General features: G+C 41.5%; 1 protein-coding gene across 1 annotated transcript in view; it reads right to left on the bottom strand.

Moving 5' to 3' along the window:
- The window catches only part of AGBL1 (AGBL carboxypeptidase 1), a 465,261-nt gene that overhangs the window by 140,630 nt on the left and 309,201 nt on the right, over positions 1-15,430 (bottom strand). The gene's annotated exons all lie outside the window — the stretch shown is intronic.

Consider the following 15,430-nt stretch of genomic DNA (forward strand, 5'->3'; position numbering starts at 1 on the left):
TGTGTGTTGGTCTAGGGGTAAGAGCAAGCAACAGGGAAATGTCTTTCCTGGGTTTGGTCCTGTCTCTGCTAATAAGGCATGAGATGGCACTAAGCAAGATCCTGTATGTCTTTGTGCCTGTTTCACCATTGGTAAAATGAAGAGTGATTCTTACCTACCTCACAGGAGAAATGCATCATTATTGTTATCATTATTATTGCTATTGCTTATACAGAAACACAGTGCTGTATATACAGACAACACCATTCTCGCCTTGAGGCACTTACAAGGTTATTGAAGCAGAAATATAGTAGAGGAAGAGATATTCCATTTCCAGAAGGTTGCTGGTTTAATCATCATTCACCTCATTGTAGTTCCACATTTAGTTAAGACCTAATTAATCCAGGTGGTTGAAGTGCTTTGGCATCTTTTCCTCCTGGTCTGTGCAAGCTCAGAGCACTGCTAACAAGAGGTGGTACAAACAAAACGTGGGGGCTCTCAGGTCTTCAAGCGCACTGGCTCCAAGAAGGGCAGAAATACCAGGAGCGGTTGTGTTTTGGAAGGAGAATGAAAAGACTTTGACAACATGACTTCCTAAGGAAGGGCCAAATCCAGAGGCAAGTCTGAATAGCTGAGGAAAGACTCTAAATGGATGTCACAGCTACGTCATCTGGCTCTCAGAAGGGTAGGTTACACCAGCTTAGCCTCCTGCCATTTACTTACAGGAACGGTCGTAGGCTTTCTTAACATGTCCGCTTTTGATTCGTACTGTATTAGGTTAGCACGATGCAGTATTTATGGCAGAACTGGAGCCACTAGACTAGATGGCTCCAGGGGATAGGGTCGTTCTCCTACCTAGCTGCCTAGTTCCCATTTGGCCCTGAGCCTAGGAGGGCAGCTGGGTAGTTTTTGAGACCAGAAAGAATCTTGTGGTTTTAATGCTGCCGGGGTCAGAGCCTGGATCAATCAGGAGGACAGATACTGTGTTTTTCACCTCCAGGTCAATGTTTTCGATCAGACTCAAAGCAGGCGAATGTATTGCTTTGGGGGACTGGGAAAGGAATAATAATCTTCCACCTCTGGGCCAGAGTTTCTAATTTGTCCCAAGCTGGGGAGAATGAATGGCTTGGCAGATGGAGCATACACAGCTTTAATGTGTGGTCTGCTCATTTACATGTCAGTAACTGGAATAATCTTCCAGCTCTCAGCTGTTTCACAGCAGTGCCAGCATCTGAGGTTTCAGAACATACCAAAGGTGTGAAGTATTGCTTTTGGATGTATCGATCCCTCCTCTCTTCTGCACTCCAAAAAAGGTATGAGATTTTCTCAGCTTTGAGACTCCAGGTCTTAACTGTATACAGACTACTCCACAAGCAGAAACAAGTAATGTCAACCCACTTCTCTGGCTGATCTCTGGCTTAGTTTACTTCAAAGGCTGGGTATAAAGGATTCTATGAAAGCTTAATAGAGCTGTACAGCTTAAAAATAAATAAAAGAATAATTATGCACTCTACAGTTTCTGGCTCCACTTCAGTCTGCTCAGAAATCTGGGTCAGGAAGAACTCATACTGAAACTGAGTATGTGACATGAAACAAAACAAACCAGCCAGGACAATCCTCCCAGCACAAATGGCAACAAGCAGTGGTCTCTAATGAGTCTGACCAGTGGGTTTGATTTCTTCTTTTTTTATCAGATACAGGTATGACATGAATTACCATGATACCAAGTACCTATGATAATGTTCAAAGCTGACTAAACTCAGGGGAACTAGATTTTTCCTTTATAAGCTCTGCCTTTGTGGCTCTGCAATCAAAAGGAACCAAAGCATAACTATATTCAATATTGCACTTGGGTGTTTGGGAGGAGCTGCTAATGCTGTTGGGACAGAGCAGAGCTGCCACCCAACTCACTGATATTTTACAGATGGAACGGTTCAGTTTTCAACCTAGGAACAGCAGGTCAAACATTTGCATTAACAGGATAATTTTATTTAAAAACTCCCTATTATTACTTAAAGCTGGGAAAACAAATAACAGAGGACCTTCTGAATTTTTTGATAGCTTAAATGATTCTGAGACTGGATTTCTGACAAGAAGGGTAATATGAGTCCTAGCACAAAACCACTTCACTATGGAAGGGAAATCTGGAAGACACCAAACAATACGAAGGAGAAAAACATACAAAACTGCCATTTCCTTATATTGAAGACTTAAGGGATAGTCTTTAGGAAGCAAGTATTTATGCATAAAACTCTTGTAATGGACTTCAAAAGCTCTCCCTTGTTTCCTGCATACACAGTACTCAAGACACCAGGACTGTGGCAACTGAATACTTGGGCAGATATAATGCAGGGAGAGGCTGCCCGCAAATGAGGATGTCCCTCGACCATGACTAGAGGTCAGGAAAGAAGAGTTTCTTACTAGTTTGTTCTGCCCTTTGTCCCTTCGCTGTGACAGTGAACGAGCAAGCCAATTAGCACTGACCTTAGTAGTAGTTTCTCCAATTTGGACTGATACCCACTGGATCAATGCCACCACCACAAATCACATAATGAGCTACCAAACAGCAAATAGATGATACCAGCTTCCTCTCGCTGCCAGCGCAGGCCGTAATCACACCGGTGACTTAAACGTTGAAAGGCTCTTTATCACACTACCAAACTCTACACACCAGTTACATGTCTCTACTATATGGAATTTTCCAACCCAATAATTCACTTTCTACTGCAGGAAGATTTAAAACACATAGCAAAGCAAAACAAATGGGCTAGTTCAAACCAGCAGGTTAGAGGTTTCTCTGAAAGAAGAGAGGTGGCAGCACGCGGTATTTGGGAAGCGGGCTAGACCCCGCTAATGAAGCTGCCAAAGTCATTACATGCTGCTTCTCCACATCACAAAGACCAGCTCCTTTAGGAAAGAATGCAAATGATGAAACATAGTAATGAGTAGAAATGCCAACAACTAGACTATTGCATAACATTGCAGAGGGAGTGCCTTGCTTTTTTTTTTTTTTTTTTTTTTTTTTTTCCAAAAAAGAGTTGTGGGGGTTTTGTTAGGGGCAGGTTCTTGGTATTTTTGTTTGTTAGATCCAATTTTTAAAAGCTGCAAAAGAATTCCTCCACACACACACCCCACACACCGCCCCCCCCCCAAAAAAAAAAAAAGAAAAAAAAAAAGCCCTCCAGGGGACATGAAAAAGATTTACCGAAGAATAATGATGTTGTCTTACAGAAGGTAAACAATGAGGAAAACCAATGACATTACATTAGAGAACTCCAAGACAAATATGGTCTATGAATACCACTGAACGTGAACACAGTGCAGGAGAGGGGGAGGGAAGGCTGGTAATATATCTACAGCCAACAGTCCCCCAGCTAACACAATAAAACATGTACACAAGTTGGTTGATCTACTAATTCAAAACCTACAGTCTCGTAGCCCTCGTCTATTCCAGCTGATGGGAACACAACAGCAATTTGCAACTTTATGATGTGATAAATAGATTTTCTTTGTTTTGATTTGTAATTTGCTTATTTATTGGGATATGACTTGATCTTAATTAGTTTTCTTCTTTTCTATGTGGGTGTGGGTGTTTGTTTGCTTGGTTTTGGAAAGCAAGCAAGCTTTGGTACCCTATAAAATAATTCTGGTTTTCTGCTGACTTAACATGAGGAGAAGGAGAAGGAAGCCCAGTCCCTCCTTACATGTCAACATAACCGCAGCTTTCTGGTATGACTGAAACCCACTTCTTTTGGTTGCTTCCTGAAAACCCCTTCTTCTAAATCAGCTTACCTGTTGGGTCACAGCTGGACAGAAACCTTGCAAGTCAGCTGTCTTGCTGAACTGCACATAGGACAGTCTATAGTTGTGGTTGATAAACTAGAGCTGCATGCTGTACATGGGGATGGCTGGTGATCCCTCTTCCCATACATAATTCTCCTTCACTTGTGCATACACTTCCAGGGCATGGAGAAAAACCTGGAGATTTCCTAAGTAATTTCTCAAGATTTTTCACTCACATTTTGGTTGTGTGGCAGGTCACCCACTCTATCTATTCTACTGACTGGCTCAAAATAGAATGTGTTTTATTTTTTCTGCTGGAAAGAACAGGCACTGACAACTGTCCCTCTTAGGGAATCTGTGACTATTGTTCAGGGTTGCTGCTTGACCTTCACTTGACAAGCCTCGCAGGTGCAGTGTGTTAGAGAAGGAAATGAAGCATTTATTCCTTTTTCACATTGCTCCTCTCACTCTTAAGAAATTTGCTGCAGTCTTGCCAGAGCAAAACTGGAAGTGAGTGGTTAAAGGCTTCACACAAAAAAGAGGAAAATTCTAAGTCTGGAGACCAGTGCTGGTTATGGACGTACCAAAGACTCCCTGGGAAGAATACAACAACAGACAAGTAAACATGTCTTCATCTCTCTGCAGTGAAAAATAACACCCCAGTAGCTGCACAATCACCCTGTCTGTAACCCTATTTTCTCCTTTCCTTAAACTTTCTCGTTATCATGACATCCCAATCCTTTCGAAGCTGCCCAAAGCAGGGATGTGACTGCATATAATGAGCCAAGGACGTCTCTGATACAGTTCATAAACTAAATAAGGCAGATTTTTTTTTTCAAAATATCAGTCATTTCCCTGTGAGAAAACAGAAAAAAAGACACGTCTGACCTACACAGGCCAAGTTCTCAGCAATTACAGCATACACCTGAAAGAAGGGTGCACTTTTTCTCCACTCAAGCAGGGATCAGAGACCCCAACAAGTTCCCTCGCCACAGTTATCATACGCACAGAAGGGGAATCTCTCATTCTTCTCCAGCAGTTTTACCAATTGTATGAATATGTGCTTATATTCTGGTAAGTAAAGTGTCCTGCAGCTTTTAAAGATACGCTATCCTCTCTGCAGTGAATTGGGATTGCCTCACCCTTCTTTTTTTTAACATTAAAATTCCACCTACACAACCAAATCTGAAAGGGTGTGTGGTCTTGCATGGTTTTGCTTTTGAGGAATCCGTATGTTTTATTAAAAGTATTTTACAGGAATACTGCTTCTGAAGTCTTGTAATGAATCTAAAATGAATCTTAAGCAGCTGCATTTGCTGTTATCCCAGAGTACGATTCTCCCTTTAATAGCTTCATAAAGCAGTATTTTAGGACATAAGTGAAACAACTATGATGCTTTCAGGTAATTACACCTGTAAGAAATACACTACAGCAACAAGATGCCAATAAAGAAGGACTTTAGTCTGCCCTTTTTGTCTTGATTTGCTTGCTACAAGGTTTGGTGCACACCTTGTAATGACTTTCTAATTTCATCTCTGCAATTCAGGAGCTCCCCAGACAGCAGCCTGGCTTGCCCTCCTGCCTGAGAAAAGCCAGACAAGGCTCTATTTAGTCCCTGACCTTGTGCCATGGTTTAACCCCAGCCAGCAACTAAGTACCAGCAGGAGCTTGCTCACTCCCCACCCCCATCCCCAATGGGATGGGGAGGGGAACTGGAAAACGGTAAAACCTGTGGCTTGAGATCAGAACAGTTCAATAATTGAAATAAAGCTAATGATGATGATGATTACAATAATAATAATAATAGTAATAATATAGTAGTAGTAGTAGTAAAGGGAAACAACAAAAAGAGAGACAGGAATAAAACCCAAGAAATACAAGTGATGCACAATACAGATGCTCACCACCTGCTCGATGCCCAGCCAGTCCCCGAGCAGTGATCAGCCAGCCCTGACCAACTCCCCCAGTTTGCACACTGAGCACGATGCTCTATGGCATGGAATATCCCTTTGGCTAGTTGGGGTCAGCTGTCCTGGCTCTGCTCCCTCCCAGCTCCTCATGCAGCTCCTCACTGGCACAGCATGGGAAACCGGAAAGTCCTTGGTTTAGAGAAAGCACTGTTTAGCAACAACTGAAACGTCAGTGTGATATCAACGTCATTCTCCTACTAAATCCAAAACACAGTGCTGTATCTATTCCTTGCCAAGGGAGGGAATCAGCTAGGTACTGATGCAAGATGGCTCCAGCTCTAAAGAATTATTGCATTTGCCTCCTCTGTTGCTACACAGTAAACAATAATGATACGAACTTTGTAGGCTCCCATGAGATTTCCCTTTCCCAAGACTCTGCCAAGGACTTTTGCATCTTACAACATCTCCTGAGAAAATGCGTGCTAAGCCCAAGGCAGTGCCAGGTGCCCTGGCTTTCAGCCCACCACGGCACATCCTTTCACAAACAATACGAACATAATTAAATACTGCCTTGAATTCTGTTTGCTATGGCTGAGAGATGTTTGGTCTTGTTTTGAACGTAGGGTTGTTTTTTTTCCCCTCCTGCTGCAAATAACCAGGAGAAAGGTGTAATTCATTGCTGAGACTTGTACTAATCAGTTTTTCAGGAGTTCCCAGGGTAATTGTAGGCTGTAATATTTGTAATTTATTTTGCCAGATTAAAAATGGATGTCTGGTGCATCAGATAAGTAAGGAGCAAGTTGGGCTTTATCGTTTAGAGGGAAGGGAAGACAACTTGTAAATAAACAGAGAATGAAGAGCAAGAAACCGGCTGACTCCTGGCCAATACTGTCCCCTAATGTTCATTCAGGCTTGCAACAATTTAGCCCTGGACAGAATTTTACTTGCGGCTCGCAGAAGCTCTCTGAGACATCTCAGGAATGACTGTTTCCATTCTCCTTATTGGTGAGAAGATGGCTGGTGATTGCTGTAAGAGCAGAGGGAACGATGAGCGCACACCTCTCATTACACATGGTTGGGAAACTGAAAAGCCTTGTATGAATATGAAGAACTGCATTTAATTGAATTGCACCATGTCATTGGTACAGCTTTGATCTTTCTGTGAAAGATGAGTTTGTATAGAGGACAAGGAGGCATTTTTGTCCCATTTGAAGGGTACTAGGCTTGACATTACACTAAATTCCTGGATTCCAGCTATCTCAGTTCAAATACAGGCGCATTTCTAATGCTAACCAATAAAATTCACATGAAATGGTCTTTAGACTTGCAGAATGGAAAAAATGGTGAGAAGCCAGAGGCTGTGGATTCAGTCTTGTGAACGATCATTAATTTCTTCCTAATAGAGAAGCAATCTATATAGCAGTACAGGGTTAACATTGCATCTTTAGCATTCTTATAGCTGTAGGTTTGTAAGCATTAATAAAACCCACTGATTTGAACAAAGATGAGTCAGCCACGAAATGGAGCTAGGACAGTTGGTGCAGACACCACAGCTAACTACTTTTCCTTCTCTCACCCTTCAACAGTTCTTAGGTTTTCTCTCTTTCTATCTTTAATACATTTACCTTTCAGCACGTGAAAGCACCACCCTGTGTGTACTTTAGGAGGGATTTGTGACCTTTGGTTTGTGATGATGCTCTCTTTCACATAGTGCAATACCTGGCTTGGAGAAAACACTGAAAACCTTGTAAATATGCTGCTTGGAAAGGCAAATGTGAGCAAAGCAGTTGCACCCCCATCAACATTGAGAAGCTAAAGGGTATCGAGTGAAGTTTCTACTTACCTATGGTGAGAAGAGAGAGACGAACCAAAGCAGGGGCGTAAGCATGGCAAACTGGCTGTATCTGCACAGACATACTATGCGACCTGAGAAATTTCAGTCACACCAGACAGGTTCAGCTCTTCTGCACAAGTGGGGAACAACTTATTCACCTAAAACTGGTGCCCAGCACTGGCTTTTGTGTGAAGTCCTTGGCAACATGAGACATCTCTGAAGAAAACTTGAGACCTGACTTCCTATATCTGCACAGCACCATGCTCTTGAGATTTGGGCCAAAATTCCTGGACACCAGAGCTGAAGCCCCGAAACACAAATTTTAAACAAGTTGAAGACCTTTATAAGAAGACATATGATATATTCAGGCACTGTTGGGAGACTGAGCCTGGGTTAGAGTGTCTTGTGAAAGCATAGTCCTGATCTTGCTTTTTAGATACTTATTACACTAAAACTTGGTGTTTATTTAAAACAACATCACACAGCATCAGCTCTGGACAAGCACAAAGGCAGCTCAACCCATGTTTGCTGTTGAAATCCTTTACAGGTTTGTTTTGCTACCTTTGACTAGACATTGCAGTCTTATGCTGAGCAGAAATCCATGGCCAGTGAAACACCTAAGAGTAAATGGTTTAAGATCTGGTCCATAGTGATCTTGTTATATCCATTAAAAATGGGAGATAAACACAGGAAGAAAAACATAGGTAGCATAAAATAGATCATATCCATCCACCAGGCAGCACTGTCAGTGGCTTGGATTTAGTCTGACTTTAAGAATCAGAAGAAATGTTTCCAAAACAGGTAACATTTTGGCTTTCTATGGCTTAAGCTTCCTGTGGAAACATGAGCAGTCAAGTCCTCCTCTATGGGAAGGTATTTACTAAGACTACCAGAACTCATTAGGACACTGAATAATGTAAGAGTTGCTGAATATGTTTTTGAAAGTGTTTGGGAGATCTTCTCACAGTGTCTCTACCTCAAGCCATTTTTTTCTTAAAACGATAATCATGTTATTGATGATACTTAGCAGTCCAGCCACAGTAATACAGGAAGATTATTGGAATCCTTGTAATTGCTTTTGGATCCTTCCAGTAACGGAAACATTGGCACTGTAGGGGGGAAAAAAATGTGGAAAGATTTTGGCTTAGATGCTGAAAAATTGTACTGCTGAGGATAAATAATGTAAAGACATGCAGGTTCTCCTGGGTTCTTCTTTCCCTTGGTGCTGTTTCATATAATTCTACTGACTTCATCCGAATTTTGTAATTGGTTCTATATGTCTAATTTCAAAAGTTCGTGTTCCATATGTATATACCCTTAGTTCTCTCTGAGTGACTTAAGGCATTTGGGATTTTGAAAACAAAGTGTTTTAAGATGGCCAAGACAGATCTAGGCTGCACTTTAGTTACATAACTGTTTTATGTACATGGGTTTTGGGTCAGATAACTATGCATGCAAATATTTGTTTGCACACCAGATAGACATGTAACTACCTGTCTGAATTAATGACTGCTGTATATGACTGAATTCTAACCACTATACCCCTTGGAGAAGAAAGAAACCTCTTGGTTGCTAACTTTTCTTCATGAAAGTCTATTTTCAGCTGAAAACCACTCTGTTTCAGAGAATCTATCAATGATAGATTTGTATATGTGTGTATGTGTCCTGGTTTCAGCTGGGACAGTTAATTTTCTTCTTGGTAGCTGGTACAGCGCTGTGTTTTGGATTTAGTAGGAGAATGACGTTGATATAGCACTGACGTTTCAGTTGTTGCTAAACAGTGCTTTCTCTAAACCAAGGACTTTCTGGTTTCCCATGCTGTGCCAGTGAGGAGCTGCATGAGGAGCTGGGAGGGAGCAGAGCCAGGACAGCTGACCCCAACTAGCCAAAGGGATATTCCATGCCATAGAGCATCGTGCTCAGTGTGCAAACTGGGGGAGTTGGTCAGGGCTGGCTGATCACTGCTCGGGGACTGGCCGGGCATCGGTCAACAGATGGTGAGCAGCTGTATTGTGCATCACTGGGGTGTTTTTATTGTTTGGGTTTTATTCCTCTCTCTGCCTCTCTCACTTCCATCATCATCATCACCACCACCACCACAATAATAATAGTTATTATTAGCATTAATATTAACATTAACATCAATATTCATATATTTTATTTCATAGTTCATGTATTTCATATAATATAATATTAATATTAATGTTAATATATTTTATTTCAATTATTAAATTGTTCTTACTTCAACCCACAATTTTTACCTTTTTCCTGAATCTCCTCCCCAACTCACGGCAGGGGGCTATGGGTATGATCGAGCAGCTGCATGGTACCTAATTATCAATTGACATTAAATCACAAAATATATAAATATGTCTATATAAGCACACAATATAGATCACTATCCCTTAGCTAACTTTCCTTATGGGTAGATAAATAATAGATACACATATACGTATATAGGCATATACTCAGACACCCACACACCTACACAATTACATGGTTTGTTCTGTATTCAGAGCACAATTTTCATTACAAGACCTAGGAGGTGTCAGGAGACCCTCCTACAACTAGCTGAGAGTTGACAATAGATGGTCACTGAACCTTGATGTTATCGCATTTAAGTGGAAGCAATCCCAGTGAAAGAGCTGGCTACTGACCAGGGCAAACCAGTTCTTTGACTCTTGTCTTCAGGTGAGTGTTGACAAAGGAACAGGTCACCTGAAAGGAGACTTAGACCATCTGGGTAGGGCTTGAGATATAATAGGATTGTCAACAGGCAGGCAGAAATGGTTGTCTAAAACATAAATTATTTTAATCAGCTATTTAAGAGCTAAAATTAGAAGCTAAAAGCAAGACTGTGAGACAAAAGTTAAGATCTTGGATTCTCAGTAAGGAAATACGGACATATTCCTACTCCACGTGAACCTGACTCATTTTTGTACCCTTTAAAGTAAGGAATAACTGTTTTAGAAACCTTTCTGTATAGCTTGTTTTTTCTTTCACAATCATATCTCTTCAAATAGGTAAGCAATGACTGGGTAGGAAAGTACTGAGCTCTGGTAAAAAGAATGATTTGTTTCTGGAGTGTCCAAAGACAGGAGAGCATATGGCACAATATGAGTGTTCAACAGCTGGTTTACCATTGAATTCTGCTTCTAAAGAGACATTCAGGAAAATCTCAGCGTTAAGAGTCAGAGAAAACAGTTTCTGGAGCATACTGAAAACAACTAATTTATGCCAATATGATGGCAAAGCACTGAAGCCTAAGAAGTTCCAGCTGACGGACATCAGTCCATATGGCCATCTCCCAAAGCAACTTCATCTCTACAATGTCCTATGTTATCACAAATTTATTGAAAGGATTCCAACACAAATCTGCAAAATCATAATCCCCCTAAAAGTTGTGCTTGTCATTCTAGGAATGTTCATCATAACTGATCTGAGAAATTTTCTGTAGTGTAAGAAGCTCTGAGACTAATATGGAACTTTTGTTCTCTGACCCTTTCCTGCGGAGAGCAAGCGTGTTTAGTCGGTATTATAATTAGGAAAGATAGAGAATCTGTGTGTGTGTGTGTACCTATAAGTATAAAAGGCAGAGAAGGCAAGGTCAAAGAAATCTATCTTGCTTCTAAAGCAAATTGAAGTGGGTTTATAGCAAAAATGTCTGATGAAGTATGTGTGATCATAGAGAACCGATAATAGTTCCAGGTTAAAACTTCAGCCTCTGCCCTCATCCTAAATCTTTTCTCAGACTTAATGAAATTCAGATAAAACAAATCTGAACACTCTTGTTCAATATATTTCAAAACATTCTGATCAATTATGGTTTTAACACCATATGGAACCAAATCCAAAACCTCGCTTAACCTCACTCATTATGCAGCTGATTTGCGTATGCTTTGGACTCCATTAAGGACAACAAAAAAATATCAGCTACAGCATATAAGTGGCAACTCTTGCTAATTCCTTGATCTTGCCAAAGCCCTACCAGATGTTTCATGAAGAATAGCAAATATTTCATTTTGCGCTCCCTGCCTCCTGAAATTTGTGTCAGGAGTTGCAAGGATGAATTTTAGTGGTTTGGCACACAAGAAAAACCGTAGGCGTGGGTGGCTGACACAAAGAGGAGGCATCACCTTCGTCCTACTTCAGAACTCAAGCAGGGTTTAAAGGGACTCTTTGCGCCAGAGGGACCTTCCAGCCAGGAACATATGATTCCCAGTAAACAGGAAAGAGGAAAAACAACCATTACCTCTGATCTAAGGAGACAGCATTGCCTGGCAAAAAGAACATAGTAAAAGCACATCTAAAAGTTTTCATTGCTATTTGTTGTACAATAGATCTCCTAATACTTTTCTGTGTTCCTGTTGTAGGTATTTAATAAAGTTTCACCTGTATAACAGTGAGATGCTGTTTTGAAATTAATTAATTTGTAACTTGTAGCACTTATCAGTTCCCAGCAGGGAACAATTTTTAAAATCACTGTTCACAGGAGTATTTCCCAAATATTTTATAAAAATCAATTTTCAAATGCCTGTCAAAATGATCTGTGTTTTTTACCTGAAAGTTGCATTCCATTTTCTTACTTTTTCCGTATGTGGATGTGTGTGCATATTTATATAGGCATATATAAATGCCCACTAAAATTCTTGAAAGAATACTAACGCAACACAGAAGCAAGTGTATTCTGAGTGAAAGCCGAAGCAACATAAACTGACAAAAGTATTCATTTAATCAAAATAAGACATGTATTTGAATGGATGGAGCAAATTAGAGCACAGCTTGCAGAGCAGTGAAACAATCACTTCATAGAGAAGCACCCCGAGCATTTAATGTCACACTCTGATTTACGACCAGAAAGGATAAAAGGTCAGTTTCTTGTATGCAGAGTAAGTGACTGAAAAGATATGTCAGACTGTGCGTCACGGGAAAATTGAATCATGAGGTTAAAATGTTTGGGTTTGAAAGATGCGGGTTTAACACTCAGTGGGCTTGCAGTCAGTTTGAGCAAAGTGCTTTTCTCTCTGTGCCCCAGTCCCCCCACAACACTGGCTCCACCAGTCTACCTGCCCAGCCAGCTTATGGCACGGTGGCAGCACCAAGGAGTGTCTGAGGCCCTCCATCACCTGCCCAGTCTGAATGAGGCTGCAAAGCTCTTTAATTGCCTTTTCTCTGTAATTGCCTTTTCTCTGAAAGTGCCTTTCTCTCCGCTGAAAGCAGTAAGAAAATAGGTGCTTAATAAATTTGGTGGGCCTGGTCCAACACCTTCTCTCAGCAAACCAAGACTTCAGTAAAGAAAATAGCAAGTTTCCAGATCCATTAGGGAAAGAAGTGAGTATTCGTGATTCTGCCAGACAGGAATGAAGAGTTGAGCTGGAGGAATGATGAGGATGTAGGACTCCTGCTGACATCAGGAGGAGAGAGAGGTGCTCAGTAAAATCAAGGCTTAGCTGCCAGATCGTATTTCAAAGACCAATGTTGTAATTCTTGCGGTACTGAAAACAACTGGTCATAAAAGTGAAGGAGAGATTATTCAGATGGGAAAGAAACTGTCACGAGCTGCCAGATTTTCTGTACCCAGCCTGGCCTCTGATTTTAAGCTGTCCAGCTCGCCTATCTAGCAGAAAGAAGTCAGCCATCCAGCTCAAAGAAACAAAGACTGAGGACTTGTGAGTGCTGGTTCCAATAGACCTGAAAACCTCGTTAGTCAGGAAATCTTGTATTTCCTGGCATTTGCCTTCATATTTCTGTTTTCCTAGCTCCTCGTTTTGTCTCTTTGCTTCAGGAAGCTGTTTATTGCACCAAAACAAAGTGACATCTGCTTTTCCCATGGTGGAGTCTGTCTTCCAGGAACTGAAACACCAGGAAAAGACCAGATCGTGAGTTCTGGCTCATGGATTGTCCCCTAAGGCATTGAAAAAGCCCACAAAAATGAGATTTGCCAGTACAAACAGCACAAATCCAGGTGCTAGAACACACAAACACATTTTACAGAGGGGTGCGTTTAGGAAGGTTTTATTCAGCAATGCACACAGGGTTCCTGACTGCTGTTTGCTGTGATAGAATCTCTTTCCTTGTTCCTTCTCCATCAAATCGTGGTGGCATCATTTTCTCTACAGAAATCTTGGCTGCATCAGCTTCACACAGGTACCCCTGCAATAACAGCTCTAGTGTCAGTAACGCATAACCCCTTAAACAAAACGCTGTATGCTGTGGAAGAACCCAGGTTCTCAGAATTCTGGAGATAACAGTGGTAGAGCAGGTGCAGCCCAGTCAGACTGCTGCTGACTTCACCCTGCATTTGCCAGGCTTACGCCGGACTTTCTCCTTTTCTGCACAGCCAACGCGCAGATAAACTGTGTCAGATGTAATGGTGCATGATACAGGCAATTCAGAATCAAGGAGGAAAAAAAGCATCTCTGAGGCAAGATGGGTTATCAGCTCAGCTCAAAAAGCAGCATATCAAGAAACACTGCCAAGACGATTTTAGAAATCTATAATTTAGATGTTACCTTAAAGCCTAAAACTTTGTTTGAAAACTTCATACTTCTCACAAGCAGACTAGCAAAGCTCAGGAGGGTCAGACCAGCCAGCTATCAGTCCAGATGACAAAGTAATACACTTAGCGTATATGAAGTGCTGTACACATGAAAGGTACAGGAAGGATGGCAACGTTATACAGTTTTATCCTGCACGGAATCAAAAGCTGTTATTACGCAGCAGTTTTCTCAGAGCTATTACACTCCATTGCTTACCCACCCATCAGCTTACCTTTCTGGGCTTCCCAGCAGTATGAATCACTTTCAAATAACAATGCGTTTACTTTACATACAGGCTTTACAGCCTGAAACACCCCATACTGCTTTCTGGAAAGGGAAGCAGTCTGATGATTTATCAGGGAAAGGTCTGCTGATGTGCATGGAGCTGCACTGGCATGTCCCATCTGAGCAGCTGAACTCCTGAACAGCATAATTCACCCCTAATTTTTCAGACATTTCTGAGGCAGGGAACAACGCTGCTTTAAATCTTCTTGGGTTTAGAACCAAAAGTGAAGAATTCTAAAATCAGTGAACAGCCAGTGCAACAATATTAAGGAATGAAAGAAATACGCCCTGTGTCAAAACTTGGCAAAGGTGCCAAGCCTAGATCCCTAACTCTTAATACTCAGAGTATTTCTTAGTTTGCTAGTGAGTAAGGATCGCTGTGCAATGACAATCATTTGATGATAATTACAACAGCAGTGAGAGCCTGTGCCACTTTTCTCATCAGCCTTACACACTTACTCCACAGACAGGCACGATGGCAAGGCATGGTGCGAATGGCAGGCGCTCCTGGAAGAGCAGTGCCTGCTTGTGTAGTTCTGGGAAAGCATGGGATTTGGGAAGTGGCAGAGCAAGGTCTGAGGGGCTGTATACACTGATGCAGAGCACCCCTTAGGCAACCTTTTTCAGCCATGCGCTTAGTAACAAGTCTCAGTGAAAGAGCACAGACCCTGCCGGTTGCCTTTCTCTGACACACATCTATTTAATGTAACTGGCTCCTATGAATTTAGGAGCAAAAAGCCCAGAATTAAACACGTTTACACAATTAGGGCCATATTAACCTAAGCTGCTGAGGGTGAATTCATTAAACCATATGTCCAAAGATCTTTGATGGTGGAGGAGCAAAACCAGTCACCACAAACGAATAGCTCTAGCTTCAGAGATGTTTCCTTCCACCTTCTCGTGCTGCTTTACACATTTCCAATGCAAGAGAAATCCACAGGGAAACAATCAAGGAAGAAAAAAAATTTGCTGAGCTGTCTATTCCCTTGCTCCTTTCAATGTCTGCCCCCTCAGAAGCTTGGCATACCCTTCTCCCACGCTACTCCTTATAGCCAGGAAATGCCTATCATTTCACTTCTTACAGAGGGTCTCCTTTGAGA

This window comes from Falco punctatus, assembly GCF_963210335.1.
Source record: "Falco punctatus genome assembly, chromosome: 7".
NCBI lineage: Eukaryota > Metazoa > Chordata > Aves > Falconiformes > Falconidae > Falco > Falco punctatus.